Source organism: Hyaena hyaena, unplaced genomic scaffold (genome assembly GCF_003009895.1).
Source record: "Hyaena hyaena isolate Hyena2069 unplaced genomic scaffold, ASM300989v1 scaffold_61, whole genome shotgun sequence".
Classification (NCBI taxonomy): Eukaryota; Metazoa; Chordata; class Mammalia; order Carnivora; family Hyaenidae; genus Hyaena; species Hyaena hyaena.
In genome coordinates, this window is record NW_024080693.1 from 337,808 (window position 1) to 350,515 (window position 12,708).

Genomic DNA, 12,708 nt, shown 5'->3' on the forward strand with positions numbered 1-12,708 from the left:
AGCCTGGAGCCTATTTCAGAGTCTGTGTCTCCCTCTCTCTCTGACCCTCCCCTGCTCACGCTGTCTCTCTCTCTCTCCTAGAAATAAATAAAAATATTTTAAAAAATCTTAATAACAATTATCGAAAAAATATTTTTCACATCAAATGCAGCCGTACTATGAAAACATTCACAACAACAAATTTTGCTGCTGAATGAAATTCAGGTATAAATCAAGGAGAATGATTTAAAGTCCATCTTTTTTCTAAACTGAAGTAAAGTTGACTGCAGTCAATCATTTTTTAAAAAACACAAGCACTGATGTAATTTTTTTGAACCCAAATTATTAAAACATTCCCCCAAATCTACATCTATTAAAAAACTCTGGTTTATTTTTGTTAGTATATTATAGCATGAAAAATCCTTGATCCATTCAGCTCTGTTTGAGCCTAGTTTTAGCAGTCGTTATTCACAAAGTTTCCAAACATAAAATCAAACTGAACTAATGAAAACTAATGTATCCATTAGAAAGTTATTTATGAAAACTTAATAGTGCTACTCATTCTTAACAATCTGCACTGTGGAACCTATTCAAAATTAACATCAAGTGGGGAAAAACAAGTATTTATCAAGAAGCTTATATACAAATGGGTAAGTCAAACTGTATTCTATAAATTATTTCTCTTACTGTGGAGAGGAATTATACAAATTTTAAATAAATACACTTCAGATTCAGGACCGTTTCTGAAAATTTAAGGCAGCCTTGAAAAATTTTATCAATGGATAATTACCCAGCTCCTGCCTCCAAGTTGGGAACATTGCCTCCAATTCTGCACACCCAGCAAGCCTTCCCATCTCTCAAAAAGAACAAGTCAGAGTCAAGGCAGAGAGACCCCATTCTAGCTCACAAACATCCCAGCCGGTCAGATAATTAGCAGTGAGGACATTCAAAAAGCCCCCTCTCCATCCCTCCCGTTTCCCCCAGGCAGGGAAGACAGCCCTAAAGAGCAGGCCTGCAGAGGCTTACCACCAGGCTCTGCCACTTCTCCAGGCCATGAGGCCTCACATGCTCAAGCATTTACTGAGGTCCTATAATGTGCACGATACCGCTCCCGGCACTGGGGATACAGCAGTGAATGAAACAGACACAATTCCTGTTCTCGAGGAGCTTACAACCTAATGGGGAAAAAAAGCTCATGCTTTTATCTTGTAGGTAAGAGGCTCCAACACTAAGAGATTTCCTGGAAACAGGCACTGACAAAGTGCAAGTAGTTGTCGGTATGGGTTTGGGAGTCAGACTGACCTAGATATGAATCTTTGTTCTCAGTAATTATCAGTTGAGTGCATGACACTAATCTACGCCTCCGTTTCTTTGAACTCTGCCTCAGTTTCTTCAGTACAGTGGTGAGGCCTAACTCCATAAACTGCAGTACCTGGCCCACCTTGAGTCTCACTCAGGAACTGGAGCTATCCGCTCTGAAAGAGGCTGGGCACTAGTCATGAAGGAAGCATTTTATCTTCTAGTGAAATTCTTCACGCTGCCTCACTGTTAGCGAAAACACCAAAGTTTTCCTCTTCAAAATACCACAGAGTTACAACATTTTGCAAAAATAGTACTTACCTTCCTGCTGCTCTGGCCCCAACGCTCAAGGTCCTGGCAACAAACTAAGAGGCCTGTCCTGTGTCCTCCAGAGGGAAGGAGGTCCTGGCGCCTCCCATTTCCCGGCCCACCACTCCCTCCTCTTCAGCCCCTAGCTGAAGGAAGAGGAGCCAGGACAAGGCTGCCATGGGAATGCCTCGCATTATGAAGCACAGGGATGTGGCTGCGTTCTCTGCGACCCTGAGACCCAGGGGCAGGCTAGGTCTTTGGGAGCTCGACAGAGGGACCACTCTGCCTTCCCTGCCCAGGTTACCACAGCCAGTAGCACTAGAGTCTGGGAGCCAGGCCAGGTCTCCTCTGCCTGTTCTCAGGCATCCACCTCTGGGACCTGGGGGGTGGGGTAGGGGGAATACTCAGGGATTCCCAGGCTCCCCATCGTAATTACCACCTCGCTAGCACCTATTCCCAAAATTATTTCTAATAAGAAAATTTAGATTTTTTTCCCCAGGTAATATCTAGCTCTAATTTTGCACTCAAAAAACTATCCCATTAACCCTCTTTGCAATAACCCAATTTGAAAAAGCATCTATCAGACTGTGGCCCAGACACAAGGCACACAGTCAAACAGTTAAAAAAAAAAAAAAAAAAGTGATGGCATCTAGGAATGAATCCTAGAAACAGACTCAGTAAATGTAGAGGCCTGTATCCAAGACACTCACTGGCAGCTTTGCCTATGGGCACCCACCTGGAAGCAGCCCACATGTTCTTCATTAAGGGATTCATTAAATATATTACACAGGAACACCTACCTCATGGTCACTTCAAAGATCAAGGTACAAGCACCACATTTCATCACAACTAGGATGTTATTTACAAATCATATCATTATTTTATATATGTTGAGAAAGAGTCTGCAATGTAACGATGACGTCCCACCACATGTCATACCCCAGTTCCAGGCTCCCTTCAGCCCCCTGCCTGTCTCATTTCTCTGTCTGTCTAGGGCACAGATCACCCCTGAAACAAGTCCCTGTGTTCCCTTTCCTCTCATGTCACTTTTTCTAGATGTTACCCCGATTTAAAATCCGCTGTTTGGAGGAAACCATCTCGGGCCCCGTCAGTTCCCAGAGCCTGTCGTGAGCTCCCGCAGCCTCCACTGCCATAGGTTTTTGTTAGCTTTGTATGCCTTCCCTTTCCGCATGAAATCCAAGTGCACAGAGAGAGGCTGGACCCACATTCACACGAACCGCGGTGCACAATACAAGGCTGTAACAGCACCACCACCACAAAACACACTGGTCAGGAACTGTTCTAAGGGCTTCATAAGTACCGACTCATTTACGCCCCACCATAACTCCAGGGGGTGGCTAGGGCAGACTCACCCCTTTTCAGACAGGGTAAAACGGGGTAAGGAGGGGCTGTGTGACTTTGAGATTAATGACTTGTAAGTGGCAGAGGCAGGAACTGAATCCAAGCAGTATGGATAGAGTCCTTGTTCTCAACATCTATGCTACATTCCCCCCTCTTAATGACTGCTACATACATGGCAAATATTTAAAAATTTGCTTTTATTAGGGCACCTGGGTGGCTCAGTCGGTTGAGCGTCTGACTTCGGCTCAGGTCATGATCTCACGGTTCGTGGGTTCAAGCCCCGTGTAGGGCTCTGCGCTGACAGCTAGCTCAGAGCCTGGAGCCTGATTTAGATTCTGTGTCACCCCCTCTTTCTGACCCTCCCCTGCTCATGCAGCCCCTCTCTCTCTCAGAAATAAATAAAACATTAAAAAATTTAAAAATAATATAAAAATTTGCTTTTATTAACTTTTAATTGAAAATAGAATACACATATACAGTGAAAAGAAAATCATATAGTGTATGTGAGAAAAAGCTAGGTCAGTCTAACAGCTTAGATTTCTGGGGCCTCATCCCAAAGGCAACCAGTGTTTCTTTTCTATCATTCCAGAAATTTTTTTTTCTACACTAAGAAACCTACTTCATGGGACACCTGAATGGCTCAGTCGGTTAAGTATCTGACTCTTGATCTCAGTTCAGGTCTTGATCTTAGGGTCATGAGTTCAAGCCCCATGTTGGGCTCCGTGCTGGGTGTGAAGTCTACTTAGAAAAAAAAAACCCACCCCAAAACAAAACTATTTCATGTGTATCTCTCTCTCTCTCTCTTTTACACAAATGGGCCCATAGATAGTGTTCTTCATCTTGCCTTTTTCATTGAATGTCTGAGCTTGATGCATATCTATACCTATATCATTTTTATTCAATGCTAAGATACATATATTTTCACATTTTAACCCAAGATGGTTCCATAAGGTCAGAGGATCTCGGTGGGCATGGACTTCATCAGGAAACAGAGGAGTCACAAAGGCTTTTAAATGTACAAAAGATACCCAGGGTTAGCCTTGCAGAGATGTGCAGACTGAATCACCACCAGGCAGACACCAACCAGCTGACACTCGACAGGTCACTTCTGTCATATATGGATCTACTTCATGGGGCTGTTGTAAAGACTAAACAAGGTAATACACACAAAACATGTGACACCAAACCTGGCTAGCAAAATGAGTCTAAGAGATTAACATAACACCCGACACACTGTTAGTGCCCAATAAGTTATATACTGTCTTAACTGTTTCAAGAGCTGGCCCCACTTTCCTCTCCAATATCATTTCCCTCTACTTCCTTATTCATACCTGTCCATCCTTTACCTTAAAACTCTACAGCTCACAAACCTCAGCCTGCTCACCTCTACACCTGTGTACCTGTCACAGCCCTCCCTAAAAGTCCTCTCCCCTCACTGTGGTGAACTCACGTCCTCCCACAGTACTCAGCTCAAGCCCATCCTTCTCCAGGGAATCTTCCCTGAAGACTGCAGATGGACTGTCTGGATGAGCAGTTTGCGAAGACTGTATCTATCACGACTACCCCTTCTGGTCCTTGGTTTTGTCAGTGCACCCAGGAACAAGCAGGTCCAGGGCAACCAATTCAGGTCACCCAAAGATGACTATGTATGAACCAGAAAGCCAGTTACAAAGTTTAGAAACACTGGTGAAAGCTAATATTTACTGAGCACTTACCAGATGCCAGGCAGCAAAGAGGAAAGTACTACTATTACCCCCATTCTACAGAATAGCAAACAGAGAGATTAGCCAGGACCCAAGACGAGGATCTGATCTGAGCAGTCTGCAAATGGAGGTCTCAACCATTCAGAGTCTCTCCTTGGCAGGAAATCTCCATGGGAAGCCAAGTTCTAATCAGAAGGTATCAGGAGTAGGGAAGCGAAGCAAGGCAAAGATTCTCCTGGGTAGAGGCATCAAAAGAGATGCATCTGCTTGGTGGTGCAGAGGCTCACGGACGGACTGTACACAGCTCTCTGGCCAGAGCCCCCGGCAGTGCTACAGACATGTCACCCACGTCCTCTCTTGGACTTGCAACCCCAATTTTCAGACACCACCCCACCCTTCTCCTAGAGATGTAGTCTTTCTTTTGAGGATACAAAATTAAGTTTAAGCATTCTGGCTACAAACACATTCCAGACATGCCTTCCTGGGGTTATAGCTGGGTCATTTTTGTTGAACTTAAAGTTTTCCCTGAAATTCTCTAAACGACACTTACAAAATGTCTCTTGGTTTACATCTTTTCTATAGACAGTTGTTTTATTCTCATTTCTTTCTCAGATGATCACTGATTCATTCAACAAATACTTGATTGTTCCTAGAACACTGCCTTCTAGGTCCTGGAGAGAATAGCAGTGAACCGGACAGGCAAGATCTCTGAAACCTGGTGGAGTTTATTATGCGTCTCCCCACTCCTAGGCGATACTTTATGGCAATTGTTTATTTGGCCTTCTCGTTCAGGCTGTGCCTTTCAGCTCTGTATTCCAGTTTCCCACTATAGTAACTGGTCCATTCTGCGAGTATTCTATAAATGTGAGTTAATGAATAAAATCACTGGGTCTCATCTTTCTCATCCAGGATGGGACCAGATTATGCCTGAAGTCCCTAAGAGTAAATATACAAAGTCTAAATCAGGGGCGCGTGGGTGGCTTAGCCGGTTAAGCGTCTGACTTTCGCTTAGGTCATGATCTCGCGATTCGTGGGTTTGAGCCCCGCGTCGGGCTCTGTGCTGACTGCCAGCTCAGAGCCTGGAGCCTGTTTTCAGTCTGTGACTCCCTCTCTCTCTGTCCCTCCCCTGCTCACGCTGTCTCTCTCTCTCCTAGAAATAAATAAAACATTAAAAAAAAAACTTAAAAAAAAAGTCTAAATCATGTTAAAGGGACAGAAAGCAAACAGCAAATACAACTAAAATCTAGAAGGAAAATGCAGTGAGATAGGTCCTTACAGACATGAAAGGCCACTTTGGGAAGTAATGAAGGGCTCCCTCACCTGGAGAAAGCATAGCCTCGAAACATGACCAGGGGTCTGTTGGAGATAAAGAAATGACTTGCAGCAAAGTGTGAGTTGGGGGGGTCACTGCATGAAGACAGGAGTGAGGGGGTGAAGTGGTTCTCTCATACTGGAAAGTCCGAAGGAGCATGTTTTTTGGGGAAAAGAGGTAGAGGCATGAAGCTAAGCCTTGGAAAATGCTCACAGATGTGGGAAGACAACCAACAAAGACAAGTGAAAAAGCACAGTCACAAAGTTAAGAAAAGGACCACAACGGCGCCACGTCAAGAAGTCCAACCAAGAGGAGACTGACAACAGCGAGAAAATCTGGCTCATCATGCCAAATATTTACGGTCAAGGTCAAGGGAAATGAGTAAGCAGCAGCCACTGCATCTATCAATTGGGTCTCAAGAGCAGTTTCAATAGACATGAAGACATTTGAAGCACAACCCCTCACTTATTCAGGCTCTTGGTGAATTTATACTAAGAGAAAAAGGCATCCCAACCCCCCCCCCCCCCCCCCCCCCCCCCCCCCCCCCCCCCCCCCCCCCCCCCCGCAACTCCAAAGTAAAGCTATTCCTTATTCAAACCAACTTTCTTTGTCCAGGGAGGAAGGTCATCATTTTCCACTAAGGACAAAGTCTCAGGAGGGAAAGAAAGAGACTGGACGCCCAACCCATGTGATGCCTCAGGCAACTAGCTCTTACATTCGATTATTTTCCTACAGTCTCGGAAGACCCACTTGACATAAAGCTTCTGGTGAATTAGGCTCCAGGATTGAAACAGAATAAACATTTAGTAAGATTTCAGCAGAATCATATGCAACTTGTTTAAAAAAATTTTTTTTAAAGGATGCTTAAAACATGCTGTCTTCCAAAAATCCAGAGATAATTTTAGATTGAAAAATCGAGGCTTGCCAAGGGAATCTGAGAGCTTTTCTATCTTGGTCTCCAATGCTAACCTACGTATTCGTGTGCAAAAATAGAGGAAGATTAGTATCTCAAATGCCAGACTGAAAAGTTGCCACAACAAACCTGAACTCTTCATATGGAGTTTGTTATCCTGTCAGCATGAAAGCAAATGAAACAATAAACTAAACTTTTCACTTTTAAAGACAAAAAGAGAAAAAAAAAACACACCCAAACATGAAATATTTCCTAGACTTGTAAAGGAAAACTATTAAGAAAAAAGAAAAGACCCTGTGAATGAAATTTAAAAACGGTCTCCACAAAATATACATATCACATTTGTGAGTAGTCTCTTATAAACACATACCGAGAACTTCAGATCTAAAATATGATAAAATGGCAGTCAGAGCTTATTCAATAAAACTGGGTCAACTAACCATTTGGAAAATATTTTCTGTCTGACACCAAAACGAAATTCTGAGTAGAAATTTTTAAGCTGAAAAAAAAAATCAAAATAAAAGCATGGAAGGAGAAGCAAAAATGAACGGAGGTTTTTATAACCCTGGGCTGGAGATGAATTTTTCAAACGTGTCAACAAAGGAAACAATCATAACCGATTTTTCACATGAATGTTACCTTTGACCTCATTTGTAAACGTATTCTAAAACAATCAGACGATTCCTTTTGGGAAAATTATCTTGTGACCAACTGGGAACAATCTACCTATGTATCAGCAGGGCTTAGTTAAATTACGGTATACAATGAAGTCCATACAACTGATAATACAAGTGAAATACGCCGTATTAATTGATATAACCAGTACGTTAGCAATGATCATCACGGAGTGGTAGGTTGGCGGATGACTTGTCATTTGAAAAAGTATTGTCGTACTACTTTTTGTGTTGTCTTGGATGTGAGGAGGATGAATTGCTTTTATAATGGGGGTGAAGGTGTGGAAGCAAGCTATTTTCAAATCGGGGACCCCCAACCTGAGTGTTCACCTGGCACATTCTTGGAGGAGTAGAAACAGAATTCTTATCATGCCCACCAGACATGCTTCTTTCCTCGCACCGCGCGGAGCAGGAAGACACACCCCTGACCCTGCACTCGCCGCACAGGCGTGGGTCCTTCAGCCCCGGCCCTGGCGGGTCCCCGGAGAACCTCCCCCGGCCCGACCAGCAGGCTCCGCAGAGCCGGAAAACCGCTTTCCTCGGTGGTCCCGCACCGCCGGGAAGGTACGCGCAGCCGGCCGGGCAGCCGCGGGGCGGCGTGAGGGCCGCGTCCCCAGCCAGTCTCGGCGGACCCCGGCCGCCCACAGGCCGCCGTGCCTCCGCGGACCGCTCCGCCGGCTTCCGGGAACGGGCGCCGGCGCCAGCCCGACCTCCCCGGCCGCGGTGGCCCGAGGAGGCGACCCCCGCCCCTCCCGTCCCGCGTCCTCCGAGGACCCCGGCGCCCCCAGTCCCGGGCACGAGCCAAGAGGCCCCTCCGGGCTTCCGTCCGCCCGGCCAGCGCCCCCAGAGCCCGGCGTCCTCCACAGCGGACGGGCAAGGGGCGGGAGCCCGCGGCCCCGAGCGGAGCGGCTGTCTGCGAGCTCGTGCAGTCGCCAGCCCCGGCCACAGCCCACCAGCCACCCACCAGCCCGCTCGCCTGCGCCACGGAGTGCCCGCTCGCGCCCGCTCCTCACCTGCGACGCGCCCGGCCCCCAGCGCACCGCCCGGACCGGCTGTGTACACCGGAAGTGACGTCTCCAGGCCGGCCCCGCCCCCGCCCCAGGCAGACGCCGGAGTGGAGGCGGACCGGGGGCTCGCGGCTGACCCCTTCTGCGCTAGCCGGGAGGGGGCGGCCCTGAGCTTCCTACCCCAGGCACCGAGGACCTCCCAGTGGGACAGCTAGTGGGGGGTGGGGGGGTGGCAGGGGTTGAGGACAGTAGGCCAGAGCCTGCAGGGCCACCCCTATCCTCCACTGTGGCTTGGCCTACGGGCGGGAGGAGTTAGCTACGTCCTCACAGGTTTATCATTGAAACAGATTACTCAAATAATGAGTGCTTACTGGATGCCAGGTCCTGACAGGCACTGTAGGAACAGGGTAATGCCCTCACTCTCATTGGTTTATTCTCCAGTGGAAACAATAAAATTGTCAGAAATACGCATGATGAGATAGTGCCAATTGTGACAAGTTGTAGGAGGGGAAAGTGAAAGAGGGAGGTGGGCAGAGTGCCCTGACCTAGTGTAGGAGAGTGATCAGGAAATGATTCGCCCAGGAAATAGAACAGGAGTTGAGGTCCTAAAGGAGAGAAGGAAGAAAACTTAGAGAAGCAGAGAGGAAAGCATGTTAGGGCAGAAGAAACAACAGGTGTCTTCAACGGCTTCGTGTTTAAGAAACTGGGGTTGTCAGATTTTGCCTGAGAGCACTGGGAAGCCAGTTAGTTTTAAGCAAGAGATGATTTTACCATGTTTGTGGGTTTAAAGGGATTACTTGGACTACGGTTGCAGAGAAGGACTAGAGACGAGGAGGAGGCAAAAGGGAATGTAGATTTCTACACCCATGTTCATAGCAGCCTTTTTCATAAAAGTCAAAAAGGTGGAAGCACCCAAGTGTCCATTGATGGATGAGTAGATAAGATGTAGTATATCCATGCAACAGAATACCATTCCACCTTAAAAAGGAAGGAAATTCTGACACATGATACAAATGTACAAATCATGAGGCATTATGCTAATAAGCCAGTCTCAAAAGGACAAATATTTTATAACTCCACTGAGAGGAGATACCTAGAATAAGCAAGCTCATAGACAGGAAGTGGAATGGTAGTTGCCAGGGAATGGGGAGAGGGGAGCATGGGGAGTTTATATTTAATGGGTACAGAGTTTCAGTTTGGGAAGATGAAAAGTTCTGGAGATGGATGTGGTGATGATGCACAACCACATCAAAACTATACAATTAAAAATGACTTGGGGCGCCTGGGTGGCTCAGTCAGATAAGCATCCGACTTTGGCTCAGGTCATGATCTCATGGTTTGTGGGTTCGAGCCCCGCATCAGGTTTTGTGCTGACAGCCAGCTCACAGCCTGGAGACTGTTTCAGATTCTGTGTCTGCCTCTCTCTCTGACCCTCCCCTGCTCATGCTGTCTCTCTCTCTCTCTCAGAAATAAATAAAACATTTAAAGAAATGACTAAAACTGTGAATTGTATGTATATATATATATTTTAGATAGCTAGTGATCAGGAAAGTATTAAAATTGTCCAAGCAAAATTTCCGATTTAGATCAGGGCCTCTACATTTTTGATTTTGAACTTCCATCAGAAAAAGTTTGACTATCACCTAGATTTTATTAATACATTATACACAAATATGCCTCATTCTAATATGCTTCCCTTTATTGCAGTTTGCAAACCTGGGATTTTTTACAAATTGAAGGTTTGTGGCTACTCTACATTGAGCTAGTTATTGGCATTATTTTTCCAACAGGATTTGCTCACCTTGTATCTCTGTGCACTTTTGGTAATTCTCCCAACATTTCATGCTTTTTAATTATTACTGTATTTGTTATGATAATCTACGATCAGTGATTATACTCAATGAAAACTCAGATGATGGTTAGCATTTTTTAGCAATACAGTATTTTTTAAAATTAAGGTAAAGTACATCATTTTCTTAGACATAATGATGTTGCACACTTAATAGACCACGGTATTATGTAAACATAAGTTTAAAAATGTTTTAACGTTTATTTTTGAGAAAGTATGAGTGGCGGGAGGGGCAAAGAGAGAGGGAGACACAGAATCAAGAGAAGGCTCCAAGCTCTGGGCTGACAGCACGGGGCCCACACGAGGCTCAAACCCACGAACTGTGAGATCGTGACCTGAGCTAAAGTCGGACACTTAACCAACTAAGCCATCCAGGCGCCCCTAATCCAAACTTTTACATGCACTGGAGTCACCTGACTCACTATATTGCAATATTAGCTGGTCATTGAAGCTGTAGGTAGGAGCTAAAGGTTGAGTTTAGATTGAAGAGAGGCCTTTCGGTGACTTTTTTTTTTTTTTTTTTTAAGTAAGCTCTACGTCCAATGTGGGGCTTGAACTCAGGATCCCAACATTAAGAGTTGCGTGCTCCATCAACTGAGCCAGCCAGGTGCCCCAGTGTCTGTTTTTTTAAAATGGAAGAGATTTAGGGGCGCCTGGGTGGTTCAGTCGGTTAAGCATTTGACTCTTGATTTCTGCTTAGGTTGTTATCTCACAGTTCATGGGTTCGAGCCCTGTGTAGGGCTCTGAATTGACAGCATGGAGGCTGCTTGGGATCCTCTCGCTCTCCCTCTGCCCCTCCATGTGTGCACGCATGTGTGCGTGCTCTCTCTCTACGTAAGTAAAGCATTAAAATTTTTTTCCTTAAATAAGGTGGAAGAGGTTTACACACATTTCAATGTCAGAGAGGAGGATCCAGTTGATAGAAAGAGGCTGAGTATACAGGAGAGACATGATGGTCATTTTGTGAGGTTCTGCAAAGGCTTGAGGGGATCTAAAATGTTTTGCAACAAAGAGAGAGGGAAGCTTGGGGACAGAGGCGTGAGCAAAGTGGGAAGGGTCTGAAAGCAGAAAGGGAAGTCGAAAGGAGAAATTTGGGAACGTTTACAACTTGCATGGAGGATCTATTTCTGGTTGCTAATTATTCAGAGTAGAGCCCTCGTTCCTATTAAGCGACTTGCCCCAGCAGCTTTCAGGTAAAGGTGAAGAAGGTGAAGCAAGGATTCACCTGGCTGTTGAGTACGAGAAAGAGCCAAGTGTTACCGACACGATGGATGGGCTGCAGAACTCAAGCGGCAAGATTCAAGGATGTGAGGCAGAGAGGACAGTGGGGTTGGAGGAAGTGTACCTGGATGCTGGTGTCACCTTACCTGTGTAGGCTGGAGAAGGACCGGAGATGATGGCTGGCTTCTATGTGGGCCAAGTGTGGTTCCTGTCGTCTGGGAACAAGTCCATCCTCCATTTGGAGGTGCTCCTAGCTCCTGAGACAGGCCCCAGGCTCTGGCGGCTATGCATGGAGGCACTTGGTAAACACTGGACGGGACTTGAAAGAGGCTCCCTCCTTATGTGGCTTGCGCTGACCCATGTGCTTAACCACCGCTACTCACTTCACTCCGAACCCCGTGGCCCCAGAGTAGTGTGCTGGGAACGACGTGTGCCTGGCTCAGGTGGGCCCCTTCCAGACTTCAACCCAGGAGGTTCTGGAGACCGATTCAGCCATGTATGCAGGTCTTTTTCCTTTTCTTTATTTTTTATTGAAGTATAATTAACACACAGTGTTATATTAGTTTTGGCTCATCTGTACAGTTCTTATTTGGGCTGAGTGTGAACCTTTGCCAACCCTGGGGCCCCTTTGGTGGCCTCGGTGGGGCTCTGAGCACAGGCCCTCTCAGATCTCTCAAGCTTACCTGAGGATATTTTGTATTATGTCTGTTTCAAATCTGCTTTGCGAGTAGTACATCTACAGCTATCACACCTACCTCCTAGAGGCCTGAACTATTGTCTGCATTCATCAAACACTCATACATATGGAGAGGAAGGGAAAAAACACCCATGTACCCACCACACAGGTTTGGGACATTTGTCAAGTCATGTCACCTCTTTTATCCAAGCTCCCTTGCACTAGAGTGTCAAGAAAAGAGGATGGAGCTCACAGGGTCTAGAGATGGAGGCAGGCAGGCCCTCCTGGAGGCCTGTGTCTTCAAGGAAGGAAGCTGTGATCTTCCAGTTCTCCAGAGAGGTCTGGGATTGGACCCTTAACATGCACACAGGGATAGGATGGCACCCCAGAGACCACCAGATTAA

General features: G+C 46.1%; 1 protein-coding gene across 2 annotated transcripts in view; it reads right to left on the minus strand.

Annotated features, from left to right (window-relative positions):
• GARRE1 (granule associated Rac and RHOG effector 1) overlaps positions 1 to 8,605 on the minus strand; it is a 77,139-nt gene extending 68,534 nt beyond the window's left edge. Inside the window, exon 1 of one of the 2 annotated variants that reach the window (XM_039231918.1) lies at positions 8,565 to 8,605. The gene's annotated coding sequence lies outside the window, so the exon portion shown is untranslated. Of the gene's footprint in view, positions 1 to 1,599; positions 1,626 to 8,564 lie in introns of those variants that run through there. The other variant, XM_039231921.1, reaches the window with a different exon arrangement.
• Between the last annotated feature and the right edge of the window lie 4,103 nt (positions 8,606 to 12,708).